Source organism: Choloepus didactylus, chromosome 3 (assembly GCF_015220235.1).
Source record: "Choloepus didactylus isolate mChoDid1 chromosome 3, mChoDid1.pri, whole genome shotgun sequence".
NCBI classification, from domain to species: Eukaryota; Metazoa; Chordata; class Mammalia; order Pilosa; family Megalonychidae; genus Choloepus; species Choloepus didactylus.
Genome location: NC_051309.1, coordinates 63,252,723 through 63,270,938, shown reverse-complemented (window position 1 = coordinate 63,270,938; position 18,216 = coordinate 63,252,723).

The window sequence follows — 18,216 nt, the reverse complement described above, 5'->3', positions numbered from 1 at the left end:
ATTAACTGTAATATGTTAAAATAAGTCCACCTATTGGGATCTTTGATATAAAAAATTGAGATTTTTCTACACTTTTTAAAATATCTGAAATCTTCTATCTCTGATTTTGTTTTTTTTATGTGATGTCTTAGTCATCAGATTTATTTGGGATATTTATAATGTCACACATGTTGTCTATATTTAAATGAAAGTAATATCATGGGAAAAAGATTGTTCTAATCAGCCCAATTTACCAAGACTCCTTACATTCTGATAGGGGTTCAATATTTACAGTTTTGTGAGTTTTATATTTCATCTTTTTATTTCAAAATCATAAGAAAGACCTGTGACCACATATGTTTTTGAGTTATAAAGCAGATCTTCAAAATTTTGAATGGTGCTGAAAAGCTTCTTTTCATGCCAATTGGAAAAACACTATGAATCTGAAAGAAATGATGATCTTTTTTAATGAAAGAGAATGTAGGGAGAGTAAATAAGTGAAAAGACCCTCCTACCACAATTTTTAATATTATTAGACTGTCAATCTTTATAAAAATTTATGTATTTATGTGTGTATGTAATTGGGTAGTAGTTTCTTGATACAGTAAGATTTTAGAAATTTGTGTTTAATGAGTCTTGCTACAAAGAGCTAAGTGTTAGCTCTCATTTATTATTTGATAAGAGTTTTTGTGGTATCAGTTTTACTTCATGTTTGAAACAAAATGCAACCCTTCTAAAAATTACTTGAGTGCAACTTTTTTTTTTCTTTTATGGTTAATTACCTTGGAATGAAAGATGGAAGATGGCATGGCAGTCTTTCAATAATGGATTCTCCTCAGATACACTTAACATCCTCTTACGTGGAAATTAAATAAGTGAAAAAAGGTTTTAAATTCAGAACTAACTAGATGTTCTAGTTTGCTAATGTTGCCAGAATGCAAAACACCAGAGATGGATTGGCTTTTATAAAAGGGGGTTTATTGGGTTACACAGTTACAGTCTTAAGGCCATAAAATGTCCAAGGTAACACATCAGCAATCGGGTACCTTCACTGGAGGATGGCCAATGGTGTCTGGAAAACCTCTATTAGCTAGGAAGACACGTGTCTGGCATCTGCCCCAAAGTTCTGGTTTCAAAATGGCTTTCTCCCAGGATGTTCCTCTCTAGCTGCAGTTCTTCAAAAATGTCACTCTTAGTTGCACTTGGGATATTTGTCCTCTCTTAGCTTCTCTGGAGCAAGAGTCTGCTTTCAAAGGCTGTCTTCAAACTGTCTCTCATCTCCAGCTACTCTCTCAGCTTCTGTGCATTCTTCAAAGTGTCCGTCTTGGCTGTAGCTCCTCTTCAGAATGTCACTCTCAGCTGTACTGAGTTCCTTCTGTTTGTCAGCTCTTTTATATGACTCCAGTGATTTAATTTAGGCCCACCCTGAATGGGTGGGGTAACACCTCCATGGAAATTATCCAATCAGAGTAATCACCCACAGTTGGGTGGGGCACATCTCCATGGAGACACTCAAAGAACAACAATCTAATCAACACTGATATGTCTGCACACACAAGATTACATCAAAGAGAATGGCATTTTGGGGGACATAATACATTCAAACTGGCACACTAGCCTTGTTATTTATTTTGATTTTATAAAATATTAGACAATTTTTACTAGTATGATTTGTTGATTTAGACACTTAAGAACAAAGTATTCTAGCACATACAGAATTGTGAAACAAAACATAGTTCTAAAAATACATTATAAACAACCATTTTGCAAAATATAAGGAAATTTAAGAAAATTTGTAGTCAAAGTTGCACAAAATTATTCAACTGTAGATAATCTTTATTCAATGCTATAAAACACCACGATATTTTTAATCTCTTTTTCATTTGCCTTTCTTAACATTTATAAAGAGGAAAATTTTATTGGATTTGTTTTTGAAAACTAAATTTGGATATATGTGAATGATATTCATTGGAGACAAAATAAAGTTAATTTAAAGGAGATAATATCTATATTGAAACAACTGCTTGCCAGGCACAGTGCTGGACAGTTTGTTATAAGCGACATTTGTGATGTGATTCAGTGGATGAAAAATAGGAGGTAAAAGGACAAATAGAGGCATTTGGGTTACTCACTGATCTCCATTTTTAAGTCATATTTCTGGCATTATTTCTTTTTTATATTCAAATCCTCAAACCATTTCTGTGGAAACAAAGCTCTATTCACAATTAATAACCTTGATAAAACACTAATAATTAAAGCTTGCCTAAATTTCACATTTTATTACATTAAAATAAATAATATTTATTTATTACTTAAATGAATATAAATAATTGATGGCAGTTTTGGTAAGTGCTTTGTAATGAAAAGATAAATAATAATAATATGGAACAATAACATTTAAAATAGCAACAATAGTGATAATGGTTTCAGCCAGAAGGTTTGGGTCCTTAAATGACAAAAGATTGTAATTGGCAAGTAAAACAATTTTGAAACAAATATCTTTGACAGCTGCTGGTTTTCTGCTTTCTAATATCTTTTCCAAAGTCTATTTTGTAATGCCACCTGTACTCATTTGTAAATAATCAGGCTGAGATCGTATGTTTCTGTTGTCACAAAAAGGATAATGCTTTGCACCTGGACTAAAAAAAATCACTAAGAAGCCTTACTGGAAAGAATGTCAACCTATGAGAGGATAGCTGGTTTGCTTTCCCTCATCAGGCCTGATGTTATTTATGGCCTCTTTGGGGCAGGTGAGATAAATTCTCCCTTCCAAGAATTGTCCAGCCAGGTCTTAAAGGTTAAGGAAGTTTAATTTTTTGCCTTTCTGTCTACCTATTGGCATTTATCATAATATCTCTGCAAAACACACCATCGCACCACACACACACACATACACACCACACACACACTCATACACCAACACACCAAACTACCAGTCAAATAAAGGAACCACATGCTTGCACTATGTAGTACAAGTCAAAATCCATGGCCTTAGAAGTATGCATGCTGAAAATGATACTAATAGGAAAGTTTCTTTAAACGACTGTGAGTCACTGTGTGTTATTTTGGGTTGTTTTCTCCTTTGCATGTTTCATAATGGAAATGCAATTATCCAGGTGATTGGTTTGTGGGAGGAATGTTTTAGGCAGGAATGTTTGACCAAAAAGAGTGAGGACTCAAAAGAAGGGGGAGCAAAACAATCTGCATGATATCTTCCCTTTTCAAATTGTTCTGGAATGTACTTTCATTATTACCACTTCTGAAGTCCAATAAGCTGACTAATAATTGTAGCCATCTCTGAGTAGCTGAAGTGGGAGCAGTTGTTTCTCACAAATTCCCAAGTAAAATGCTGTAGCTGTGAGCTGTTCCATTTTGGGTACGTATGAGTAGTCACAAGTGCTTGGTTTTAGCACATTCTTTATTATTTTTATGAGGAAAAAATGAAGGTATAGATGAAAGCATTCATTTTTAACCTCCCACCCCCATGCCATACTTCTTGCAAACTGGGATATCACCAAAGAAGGAGGATATACAGTTCCCAGAAAAAAATTTCTTTTTCCCTTTAGTATATAGCTGATTTTGTGACCAGCAATTGAAGAAGAACAAATTAATAAAATGGACAAACCTGATTTCACTGACTAGCATCCAAGTTGAGAGATGGTTCTCTGTAGGAAAGACAGAGGAGTGGAGAAGGAAGCATAAAAAGAAATACTACTTAGTGAAAATGCAAAATCAACAGCTCAGAAAAAATATTCAAATAAGGTAGAGAATAGTTGATATTAACATGCTGGAAATTATACAAATGGTCCTAAAGTATTGCTCTTTATAATGTTGGCTTTATATTTTACTAGTTATGAATAATTTTAATGCCAGTTCCCCCCACAACATTCATAACTGTAGCAAATCATGACAGACCATGGAAAAGCATTGTTTAATATACACTTAAGAGTCTGATTCTGCTATCTGTGCTCAAGGACCACATGGAGTCTACAGATGGTACAGAAAGAAGCAGGCTTCAATTATTGGTTAGAGCTATCACTGGGGAGATTGCATCCTCCTAACCTTATATTGCCTGTTCTGAAATGAATTCTTTACAAGCTCTGACACTTAATGAAATCGCACCTAGTGGTTGAGACCAAGTTATAAGTCTCTCCTTCCTTAGCATTCATAGACAGTCTGCTAGTCCCTGATGATATTGCCTGTTCAGTAGCATAAAGGGAGTTCTTGACTTTGAATTCTTTTAAAATATTATATTTTAGAGAATATACTAACTGATCTTCACCTTATTTAAAGTAAATCATATAGATTCATGCAAACTTGACATCAGTATGGCAGCATAATAGATGATCAATTAAATAGTTAATTGAATTAACGATTATATTGGAAAACTTATGATGTTCATGGCATTATACCAAATATGTGATAACACAATATCTTGAATCTCAAACAGTAATGAATGTAGCTTCTGATAGCATCCAGATTCTTAAATTTGTGGTAGTTTCATGTAAGGAATTGTCTTTTTGGATGGGCTGTAAAATATTTGTTTTTTTAATATCAGTAGAGCTTACTAGTATAGCTTATCTATTTTAATACAGGCAATGGAAATGTTGAATCTGAATCAGATAAGGAGATCTCTACATGCAAATGTGAATCGAAAATGGAACCCAACACACAAGGAGCCCAAAGTTGTAGGTGCTTTACTTTTTAGCTCTCTGGGTTAACAATAATAAAACAAAATACTTTAGATAGAAGAATTTAGGCTGGATGTACTGCCACTTCCTATTAAGATACCAGCCCCTTCATAAATTTATATTACCTTCCTGGTTGCTGAAGGCATTTAATATAAAACCCTGTAAAGCTACTTAAGATGTTAAAATATGAAATAGACATATTAAAAGAGCAGGAAATTACATTGTGAAATTCCTTATAAGCCATTTGTCTATACATGTATTGCTCCTATAGTTTGTAATTTCTTGGGCATCACTATTAGTTAATTTTGTCTGAGAGATACTTTTGATAATAAATACGTTGGTTGCCTTTCAGCTTAGACATTCAGTCCATTTGAATCAACCATTTCAAAATGATATATATCCTAGCAAATCATTGATATTGATACCTAGTAGAATATTTGGGTAGTTTTTTTAATGATCCTCACTGGATGTCTTAATAATTTCCAGCAGTATGTTGCCACAAATAAAATTAACAAAACAGCTTTTATACATTATTTCAGAGTTAGGTACTTAGGAAGCTCCTTACTTTTTCCTCAGTTTTTAGTTAATTAATAAGATTTATGGTTAATTTTAGATTTATGCTCTGTGACTTATTGTGTTATTTTGGCTGATTTATGTAATCTCAATAAGCATCTGCTTACTCTTCAGAGAAACACAGTTGTAAGCATTAAAGATAATACGTGCAATGTGACATGAAGGAAGCATTTCATGTCCTGTGTCTGTTGTTGCACACTAATTAGAAAACACAAAGGAAAATAATGGCACATAAACAAAGCATAGATAAATCAAAATCACTTTCTTTTTTTTTTTGGTGTGCATTGCCTAATTGTTCAGTTGTTCTATACCTGTATGTTTCTATTTACATTTTACTTAAGATGACAGCACCATTAATTTCCCTTCCCTATATACATGCCAAAAGATGATAGAAAGACAGTCCCTAGTGTGAAAGTGCTAGTGGGCATTATTAAATATTTCCATGGACAATTCATATATGGATCATTAAGAAAAGGTTATACATTGATTTCCTTTTCCTGCCAATCCGTTTTACCACATGACTCTTAGATGGTGGTAAACTGGGCCACTGTAATCTTTCCCCATCTGCACCTTTGTTAAGACATTGCCCACTGCTCACTTGTTTTCACAATAGGAGCAATGTAAATTTTAGTGCTCAAGTCTGCATACAATAGGTGCTAAATAAATGGTGAAAATTATGAAGTGAATCAGGAAGTAAAGTGTTGAAGCAACATTTCTGTTGTCTGTCCTATGTTTAGAATAAATTTTTATGTTTCCTCTCATTGTGTTACTTGTTTCATTTAAGATAATGGCTTTCTGAGCAGTTTCAAACCCTGTATGTACATTAATCATGGGTAAAGAAATGTGATGCCAATATGTATAATATTGCTCACTTTAAATGTATGCTCTGGTTTAAAATAAAGATTTACCTCTCAATATTTTACTCTACTTTGAAAAGCACTTTTCAGAATACTCTAGTTTTGACAATCAAACAATATACTTCTTACCACAAATGAGAATGTTTATTGCCTCCTTTCCTCTCCAGCCTTGGCACAATGTGTAAAAAATAATTGTTTTTACATTCTATTGCCATCTGTTCAATGGCATTAAGATCAACCTGCCCTTTTTTTTCTGATCATGGTGCTTTTTAAGATTTTCGTTGGCATTCAGGTCATACCATCTGATTCTGCAGCTCTGCGCCCGGGGTGGACATCTGGATTAGTTGGCTTAAACAAGTTGGTGCTTGTTGCTAGTTCTGACAGAGACATAGTCTCAATAGTTATTTCTCAATGGTTATCTGTTAGAGTAAATTGGGTTCATTCAGTAGAATATCTTCCATTGAGCTTGTTTTCAAGCCATCCGGGCTCTTGTCTAAGATTTTGGTTTCTTTCCAGTTCTTGCAGCTGTATGTTAGTAATATGATTACATTTGAGTTGAAAATCCTCAGATTTATCATGTGGTGTTTTCTTGGTCTTGTAAACTCCTTAAAAATAAGTTAGAAAAAAATTTCTTCTTTATGCTGCATATTATTTACTAAGAGTCTATAACACAAGGCACTTTTGGTTCTAGATTGATGTTAATTCTGAGTCTGAGGAGTGTTTGCTTTGGCCAAATCATGAGACTTAACAGGCCTGTTGGAATTTGTGGGAGTCTTCTGCCAAGCTTAATATCTTTGGATTTTCTCTGTAGGTTGCTTAAAAGGCAATATATAATTGACCATTTTTTATTTGTGTTTCCCTAAAATCAGTCCTCATTCATGTCAACATGAAACAGGAATTTCCTCCATTTGAGGATTTAAAAAATAGGTAAACTAAGAGAGAGTCAGTGTAGAATGCCCAGGGCACAGTATGGCTAGACCTTGCTACCTCAGATCCCAAAATAGGGAAGTGCAAATCAAGGAAGCCACAATGAAAGAGGGTTTCAAGAGAAAAGTGAGACAGTATTTTGAAATTATTATCAATAATTTTGTGCATTGATTTTGAATTTCAAAATATAGACTAATCGCCTTGCTAGAGTCTTGGAAAATTATTTTCTTTTAAAATATGTTAACTACATTTGACCATATTTGAAATAAAAATGAAAATACTTGGCTCAAAGCAGTGCCTGAATACATGCTGATTTATCAGTTGCTCTGTGTTGAATTGCCCGGAGCAAAGCTGATCCTGCATAAAAGGAACAAATGTTCTGCTGTTGACACGGTAGGTGAACATTCTAACACAGCTATCATGATTTGCCCTCATTATCTTCTGCAGTGCTCACACTGTACCAGGTTCTTGATTCTGATTTTAGCATATCATTTGTTCTGCTTCAGGTTACTCCCTACTATTCTGATGATGTAGTATTTCCCTTCTCCCTAAGTTATTATATTTTTAAAAATTAAACAGATGATTTCTATTTTAAAGCCTTTTTTCCAGTGTATACTTCGAAATCATATCAAACTCCTACCCTCCATATGCCACCAGGAAAATCCAGTAAAATGTCAAAAATGAAAGAAATTATAGACTTAAATTTAGACTTAAATATGAGGGTTTACAGCTATTTTAAGAATTTTTAGGCATTTTTATTCACTGAAAATAAGAATTCAGTATTCATGTATTGTACCGCCATCTTTCAGACTTGAGGAAAGGAGTAAAAACAAAAATGAATTGTCAAATTATATTTAATTTTTCTACTAATTGGTAAGCTAAACTTGAGAGTTGAATAAATATTTCTAACATTCATTATTGGATCCAAACAATTTATAAATGTAGAATAATTGTTTATTATTGTTAAAGTTTACAATGTAACTCACTGATTATATAGAAGTGCTATTCCCCAGATACTTTTTCTTGAATGTATGAAAAGTTAAAAATCTCGGAATCTACCAGATTATTTTGACAATAATACCAATAACCACTTAAGATAGGAAGAAACAGATACTAATTAAAATTTTATTAGAACAGTAATTTCATGAATGGTTAATTGATTGCATTGCAACACCACCAGGGGATCCCAATTGTTTCAAGAAATGGAATAAAAAAATTCTCAACCTCACAAGGGAAAATTAATTTAAATTCAATTTAAAATACTCTCACCACAAGGAAACTTTAGAGTAAGTTTTATCTAATGGAGTAAACTAAAATAAGATTCATAAGAAACCATGGACCCTTTAAGAGAATAATATTGGTAAAAATACTGCCAGCTTGGAAAAAGAGACAGAAATAGTAGTACCAAATACAAAGAGGCTTTTGGCTCCCCATGATTCCATAGATAGGAAACATCAACCACCATGTGAATAGTTAAGCCGTTAGGTGATTCCTGCCTCAGCTGATGCTCGGTAGGGCAAAGATGACTGTCCTTGTTATTTTCTGGCCAATGTAAAGAATTGGGGTCAAAATAAATATTTTTCTTTTAAGCCACAAAGTATGGGATGGTTTGTAATGTAGCATAGATAACTGGAAAACCCTAATTTTCCAAATTTCCTATTTGAAGCATAAACACTTGAACTCAATCATATCATTAATGACTTAGAGCTGAATGATCCTTTCATCCTTTCAAGGTAAATTAAGTAAAACTTCTTATTCTACCTTTACAGCAATGTTTATAAATGTGCAGACTTTTGGGGTCTCATTTTTTATTGATCAAGGCATATTACTTGTCTCATATAAAATTATTTAGGGGTGAATCCAATACTAATAATAATAAGAAGAAAGATAATGGTAGCTAATATATAAAGCACATTATTGATGTCAGTCACTGTTCAAAGAACTGTACATATTTCAACTTATCCAGTCCTCAGAGGTACCATTCTATCAGTGCAAGTATTTTAAGTAAATTTTGCAGAGTTAAACATCTAGTAAGTGTAGGAGCCTTGTTTCAAATCCAGGCAGTCTGGTTCCAGAGACATAATCACTAAGCTGTGTTGTTTATCATTTACTGAACACTTATTTTATATCTAGCACTGTCCTAAATACCTTGCAAACAAACAAAAATAATCATATTATTATCATTATCATTATTGTTATTATTCTTACTTCACAGTTGTGGAAACCAGTACACAGGGTAGTAAAGTTACTTGCTCAAGGTCACACAGTTACAGAGTGGAAAACCAGGTCTTGAACACAGAAAGTCAAGCTTCAGACCCCCTGCCTTGAAGCAACAGTGTATACTGCCTTAGTGCTAAGACATTAGCTTTTATATTTTCTCTTTCCTGCAGATTTTAACTTTATTGCCCATTTTTCAGGATATGGAATAGATAGAAAAGTAAAGGTGTAGCAGCACAATTTGGATGACATCAGATTATTTCTCCTACACACTGACCCTACCCTCAAATAGAGTTATGGTTTACAAAGGCAGCTTTATCCCAGATGCCTAATTTTTCTCAAATTACTGCACACTATTTTGATACACATGGAGATTGTGCTAAATATAGATATCCTGGCAATTAGGTAATAACTGGAAGTTCATGAGTTTCAGTACTTGTTACTGAAAAATCTTTTCTGAATTGCCATTCAGAGCAGTTTTTCTTTTGGCTCTTTTTCATACTCTTTATAAAAAAATGTGTATATAACATATCTTAATCTCCTCTAGTCTGTAAAAACCTTTCAGGAACCATGACATCCAGAATGTAAAGCTTCAAAATAAATTTGATGAATGAGTGAATTAATTCATGGTATATTATCAATTACTGCATCTGTAAAATGGGATAATATCTATAGGTTAACATATATATTTAAATTTAACAAGTATTTTTCTCATGTACTGTTCTAAGTTCTTTATAAGTGTTAAATCATTTAATACTTAAAATAGTCCTATTAAGTGCTATTATTCTTCTCATTTTTAAAATAAGGAATCTGATACACAGAAAATCTGTTAAGCAATTTGTCAAAGTCACACACTGGATTAATAGAGGACTTGGAATTTTAACTTGGTCTAGCTTCAGAATTCATGCTCTTAACCACTATAGTCTGATACATATGAAATGGTCCTTATTATTGAATCAGCAGGCACTATGTAAATATATTAGATTGAAACATATTTTTGACCCATAAAAATAAATTTTATATATTTTAATTAATATAGTTGAAGGTGGAATTAGGCCAAGATAAAGAATAACTTTATTTTCTGTGAGTTGGAAATTGTAATGACAATGAGAAGAAAATAAGTATAAGAGAGTACATTCTCCTAATGCCCCAGTGGCAGCTGTGTCTTCAAAAAATGATGGAGAGATTAATTCTTTAGTATCTCCAACTTTCTAATCAATTTAACAATCCCAGGATGGGCAATGAGAGGTGGTAGCACTGACCACGATGGATATGTAAATACAGCTGCAGTGATTCAGTCTACCAAAGAGTCAAAGACCCTTTTACAGTTAGAGACAGATCCATGGTCACTTAGTCTAGGGGCCGATTGATCAACTGAAAGCAATTCCCTAAACAAGTAGTTATTTTCTTGGTAAGGAACTCAGTTCAGTAAGTGAAAATACAGTAGCACAAAAAGTGTTCTACATTGGACATTTTAGGCTGACAATGCATTCTTTCACTTTGCTTGGCTTTGGACAAGGGAGATATATTTTTAATCAGATACTATGCACTGTGTCTCCCCCACCCTACCCCCATCCCCCAGGCAGATAAATAGCATCTTGGAAATGTATTCTAGTGAAAAGAGAAGGCTGTGTGTCTACACTTCTGGAATCACCTCTGGCTTTCTCTCTATATATATTTTTATATTAACTATGTGACCTCAGACAAAGCTCATATGTTTCTATATGTTAGTTTTCTCAATTAAATTCATTTACTTGATTTTTCAGTTACCATATAATTGATCATACGCTTATGTGGTAGAGTTATGCCTGTGAATATGATATTGGCCCTGTCCTCTAGGAGAACTAATAGGGGACTTAGAAAATCTAGAGAAAATATCAGCCCCTATGTATTAGAAAATTTTGAGAAATATATGAAATAAACACAAGGAATTATTTGGAAATACACATTGTAAATGTCAAGTATTATAAAACATCTAATATAGGTGCAGTAATAAAGCTAAAACATACTTATTGAGAATTTACTGTGGGCAAGTTTCTCTGGATGTCATCACAATCATCACGAACTTCTCTCTTTTTGCAGCTGCCAGTATTTCCCGATGTACCCCAGATGTGATACTGTTATAGAACAGTAGATTTAGGTGGGGTCTTGGAATTACTAATATAGCAAAAATAAAATAAGATGAAAACAAAATAAGAAAATGGATTTTGTGTAAGAGATTTAAAGTAAACCTTGCCAGAGTGTGATGAGAAAGTTAGGCAATATGTGTGTGTGTGTGTGTGTGTGTCCTTGTATTCTGTATAGAATAAATGCCTAATTATGTAACCTATTACTGTACTTATAGATTTAAAATATATTTACATCTTTTCCTAGGCATCAATTTATTTATAACCAAGATATTTAAGAATTTTTAAGAATCAAATATACCCGATTTAACATTTTTTCTTAACAAACCAGGGCTGAAGGAAACCAAAGAAAATATTAAGAATCTCAAAGGCAAGCAAGGAAATTCAGTTTGTAAATAGCATGGAGAGAAACAATATCTGCCAAAGGCATATAAAGGAGTGAAGAAGATTGACTCAGAAAATGAGTCCAGTGTTTAAAGAGCATGAAATGAAAAACAATATACAGTGTGCTGTTATAATGCTTTGAAGCATTATGAATTTTATATTGCTGTTCATGGTTACATCTAATCTGCTTTAGAAACTTATTGTGACATTGTCTTGTACTCACTATGCATGTCAAGGAAACTCTTCTACCCAAAATCAAATTCATAGAGTCAGACACTAGAAAACAGGTTATGAGGGGACTGGTTTAGTGTAGGGAATGGGGAGTTAAGTCTTAATTAGTGAACAGTTTCTGTTTGGGGTGATGGAAAATTTTGGTAATGTATAGTGGCTATGGTAACACAATATTGTGAATGTAGTTGACATCATTAAACTGTATATTTGAATGTGATTAAAAGGGGGAATTTTAGATGATACGTGTGTTGCTAGAATAAAAATTGAAAAGAAAAAAAAACAAACAAAAAACAACCACCATAGGATTTTATAACACAATGAACTCTAATATAAAGTATGGCCTATAGTTTATACTGCAATTAAAATAATATCATCTCATCAATTGTATCAAAGCAAATTTGAAATGGGGTTGAAGTACATGAGAACTCTGTAATTTCTGCATGATCTTTCTGTAAGCCTACAACTTCTCTAATTAAAAAAAAGGTCTTCTAGAATCACCTTCAGGAATAAGTATTATATCAAACATAGGATACTGAATTGTCATATTTTATCAGATCTAATCTATGATGTATAGTAGGAGTAAACAATTATAAATTTCACTCACCAAAAAGCAAAACATAAACATGTTTGTGTGAAATGCCATCTTGCCAAATAATTAATTGGGATAGCTCAGTTGACTGAGAATTTAGACTGCAATAAAACAAAAGTGAATCAGTGATGCCACCTAATACCGTAAAATATAGCTCTCAATAAGTCTTCCTTAAGAGTAAAAAAATTCATTCATTCATTCATTCATTCATCAACCTTTTATTTTGTATATCAAAGATTAGACTGGCACTGTCTACCATTTTCATTTCAAATACTTAAAATTCATTCAGAATATCTTTTGTTGTACATTAAATAATGGGACTAGTGAATTATAAAATCTCACCCAACATTATGGGAGCCTAAAAACTTGCTTTGCATACTCTAAGAATGCAATTTAATTCAGCTTCAGCTTTTATGGATTTATCTACAGTGATAATCAACCAATTATTATAATGTACATAATTTAATTTAGAAGTTAATATAAAGCTTTTGTGACATAATTCTATTATAAGACAAATTATTGTATATTAGCCCAAATTTATTACTACTTATTTGTTTATTCTAAAGATGAATCTGGTAATGGCTTTCTAAATATAAAAATATCTAGGAAAAAAATGTTTTGTATTAAAAAAAAACTACAGGTAAGAGTCCTAAGGCATTCACAACTTCTAAATAGCTTCATAGATATTGGATGTTGTATATATAAAGTAGCTTATATTCACACTTGGTATTAGTCAGAATGGAATGTATTTTAAATAGTGCCACATTGTAAAATTAAGTGTATTTCTTACTACATATGTGATCTCACTCCTAACTCTCTCTAAAAGGTTTCTGGCCTCAGTTTTCTGAAATGTTTTTTGAAATGATGCACAAATGAATATAGAGCAATATATATTTGGTTTACTAAGTAAAAAGACTCACATTTTCAAAAATGTACTATCGATTATTATACCTTCAGAAACAAAGTCATTAGCCTTCTGACCAATCTTAAATATGTTTCAGAATAAGTGATACGTAAATATCCTGAATAATCAACACTCTCTCACAGTAGGCTTCATGAACCTTAGTTTTGTTCATTGACATTTCATTGTCTGGTTATCTTTTTAACGGAGACAAGACCAGGTGCTCAAAAATGCACAGTGTATGACACCATCATAATCATACTTTAGAGCGAGTTGTCAGAGTTCTTGTTTTGGTTTTTGGATTTCCACACACTGACTGGGAACTTCTAGATCAGTTGTGACTACCTTCTTATTCATATGGAGCTGATACTTCAAAGATTCATGAATAATAAGATAATAAATATGAAATATCTTTAAATTGGGCAAATATTAAAGACTCCATGAAAAGACAATGAAATACGACTAAATTCTATCAAAACAGTGCACCCTTTGGCTAACATTTCCTAAATTAGCAGAACATCTACTTAGGCAGAAAAGGGTTTGTTTTTGTAGTTATAACCAGTATGCCAGAGGCAAATTTTTCCTTCTTTTTCTATTTGTTGCATTCTCTGTGCCTTTCTTCTGCTCTGTGTTCATGTTTTTCCAAAGTTATCTCATCCAGTTCCATAGTTTCAAACAGAATCTCCCTGATGATTATGCTCAAATTTTTATCTTCAGGCCTCATCTCTCCACTCCCCCTACACATTATACTCTTTTAATGTCCTTCATAAAACTAACAAAATTAGTAGTTATTTTATTTTTTTACTTGTTTTGTTTTTGTCTGTCTTACTGTGACATAAATTCTTTAAGGTGTGAGAACGTGTTGGTCTAGTTCAGTTGGTTCACAGTAAATGATAATTATAGACTCTTAAGAGTTAATGTACCTAAAACTCATGTCTCTCTCACATTCCTCTCCTTCCCCCAGCTCCCTCCACTTTTGAGCATTCTCCATGTAAGTAAATGTTACCAGCAATCACATAATTGCATCAGCAAGAATTCTAGGCCCTTACCTTTTCCTTTTTTCTAATATCCAATTCTATCAGCAAGTCCCATCAATTTCATCAAGATATTTCCTGGAGAGCACTGGTTGACATCATTATCTCTCACCTAAAATATGTAAGCATTTTCTAACTTGCCTTATTTACTTCTACACTTACACACATAGATTCATTTGTACATTATCAAGAGTGATTTTATTAAACAAATATCTAATCGTATTATTCCATGCTTTAAGCTTTTCAATGGTTTTCCAGTTCTAAGAACAAATAAATCCAAAACAATAATGATGGTCTACAAAACCCTGCCTGATCTGTTTGTGACCCCTCATTCTTTCCAAAGCCATTCCTTGCTTTTGCTCTCTCTTTCGCTGACTGTATTCCAGTCGTACCAAAATTCTCTCATTTCTTGGAACAACTCTCTATTCTGCCTTAGGACATTTACATATGTTCTTCCTTCTACCTGGAATATGCTTCCTCTTCTTTTCAAATGGTGAATTTTGTTTTATAATTAAGGTCCCAGGTCAACCTACAACATTTCAGAGAGATCTTCGCTGATGTTCTTCTTTAGATTAAGTATTCCCTACATTATATTCTTCTTTGTTTCATTAATAAAACTAAGGAGGAGGGTCAAGAGGGCAGCATAGAGAGGTGAGGAATTTAGTCAGTCCCCTGTAGCAACTAATAAACAACCAGGAAAAAAACAGTAAATAATCTGGCACAACTGCTAGGGGGCAACCTTGACTGTCCACACATCGTACACAAACCTGGATTGGGTGGAATGACTGAGATTGCAGCATAAAATCTGTAAGTAAAAACTGTGGAACTGTGCTGGGAGCCCTCTCCCCTCATGGCAGGCTGAGCTGTAAGAACTCACTGTGGGATGGGAGAAAGCAGCATTCCGGAGTGAGTGAATATAGCTCAGCCTAGCTCCAACTGGGGTTTTAGTTAACAAATATGGACTGCTAAATGCAAGCTACAAACATAGACAAACCCCTAACAAGCAGCAAAGTACCCTGATGATGCTCCCAGTGGAGAGGAGGTGGGGCTGACAGAAAAAAGAATAATTAAAAAAAGAAGGAAAAATACAGAGGCTTTTAAAGATGACTGAACTTAGAGAGCCAGAAAACACCTTTGCCCCAGGAAAGTGAGTGAAGAAGACCGGGTGCTCTCTCTGACCAATGGATGAAACTGGGGGGGCCATGACTGGCTCTGAAAGTGGGCTTTCTTTCCCTTTTTCACTCTCTCAACCTGAGTGGCTCAGTGGAGAAAGTCTCAGCCATTTTCAGTTTGCAGTGCTCTGACCTAGACAGGGGTGGGGTTAACAGAGTCAGAGAGACAAAGGAGTAATTCAAATGCAGAAGATAGCTACCTAGGGGGTGAATCTTCCCTAAGAGGAAGGAAGTGGAGCCCAGCTCTAGTGCCAGCCCTCTCTTCAGAACTCAGACCCTAGGGCCTGGGGGAAAACAGTAAAAACAGAAACAACCTAAGTGGAAAATTAAAGGGGCCACACCTCCTTACACCAGTTGGGAGTGACATGCTGACAGGCACCACCTGCAGGTTAGGAAAAGCACAGTGGCTAGACACCTCACAGGAAAGCCTGTCAATTTTCTAAGACACACCCTCAGGGAAACTTGACACTGAATATAGCCTCATACTGAGACCTGAACCTGTTCTGGTCTGGGTAAATCTGAGTGGGGTAACCAAGGAAACCAGATGCTAAGACAATAGAAAGCTACAATCTACACTAAGAAAAAAGAAGATATAGCCCAGTCAAAGGAACAAACTTTCACCTCAATTAAGATACAGTTGAGATACTGTTTCACTTTAGTGAAGCAATTAAAGATTTTCAAAGGAATATGCTGAATCAATTCAAAAACCAAGTCAATGAGTTCAGAGAAGATATGGCAAAAGAGATGGAGGAATGAAAAAAGAAACCCAGGGGTGAACATAAGGTAGAAATCGAAAATTTGAAAAAACAACTGGCAAAATCTATGGAAATGAAAGGCACGGTACAAGAGATGAAAAACACAGTGGAGACTTACAACAGCAGATTTCAAGGGGCAGAAGAAAACACTCAGGAACTGGAGAACAAGACACCTGAAATCCTACACACAAAAGAACAGATAGGGAAAAGAATGGAAAAAATATGAGCAATGTCTCAGGGAATTGAATGACAACATGAAGTGCATAAATGTACATGTCATGGGTGTCCCAGAAGTAGAGAAGGGAAAAGGGGCAGAAGCAATAATAGAGGAAATAATCAATGAAAATTTCCCATCTCTTATGAAAGACATAAAATTACAGATCCAAGAAGCACAGCATACCCCAAACAGAATAGATCTGAGTAGACCTATACCAAGACATATAATAATCAGATTATCAAATGTCAAAGACAAATGGAGAATCCTGAAAGCAGCAAGAGAAAAGTGATTCATCTCAAGGAAAGGACGCTAGATAAGACTATGTGTGGATTTCTCAGTAGAAACCATGGAGGTGAGAATGAAGTAGTGTGATATATTTAAGATACTGAAACAGAAAAATCACTAACCAAGAATCCTATATCCAGCAAAACTGTCCTTCAAATATGAGGGAGAGTTTAAAATATTTTCTGACAAACAGACAATGAGAGAGTTTGTGAACAAGATATCTGCTCTACAGGAAATACTAAAGGGAGCAATACAGACTGATAGGAAAAGACAGGAGTGAGAGGTTTGGAACACAATTTTGGGTGATGGTAACACAACAAATGTAAGTACACTTATGAAAGATGACGGTGAGTATAGTTGAAAGAGGAAGGTTAGGAGCATGTGGGACACCAGAAGGAAAGAGGAAAGATAAAGACTGGGACTGTATAACTCAGTGAAACCTAGAGTGCTCAAAAATTGTGATAAAATGTACAAATATATTTTTACCTGAGGTAGAACAAATAAATGTCAACCTTGCAAGGTGTTAAAAATGGGGTGGTATTGGGGAAAAAATACAATCAATGCAAACTAGAGACTATAGTTAGAAGAAACATTGTATTATGTTTCCTTTAACATAACAAAGACAATGTACCAAAGCTAAATGCCTATAAGAGGGGGATATAAGGAAGGAGTATGAGACTCTTGGCATTAGTGATGTTGTCTGACTCTTTTACTGTACTTTAGTTTTATTCTATCTTTCCTTTTGTTGCTTTTTAGCTGTCATTTTTTCCTTTCTTTTTCTTTGTCTTTTGCTTCTCTACCTTCTTTGACTCTTCCTCCTTCTTTGTGGAAGAAATGAAGATGTCCTTATATAGATAGAGGTGATGGTGAATGCATAAATACATGATTATACAGGGAACCATCAATTGTTCACTTAGGACGGAATGTATGCTGGGTGAACAAAACCATCTTAAACAGTAACAGCAACAAAAATACAGCTGATGAAGAAAACTTGGGGCACTATATTGAGTGAAATAAGTCAGACACAGAAGGACAAATATTGTATGGTCTTACTAATATGAACTAATTATAATATGTAATTTATATTAGACATGAAATATAAGTTACCAGGACATAGAATGAGTCTAAAGAATGGGGAGATGTTGCTTGTTACAAGCAGAATGTTTAACTAGATTGAACTTAAGTGTTTGGAAATGGACAGAGGTGACAGGAGCACGTTATTGTGAGAATAACTAACAGCGCTGAATCGTGTGTGAATGTAGTGGAAAGGGGAAGCTT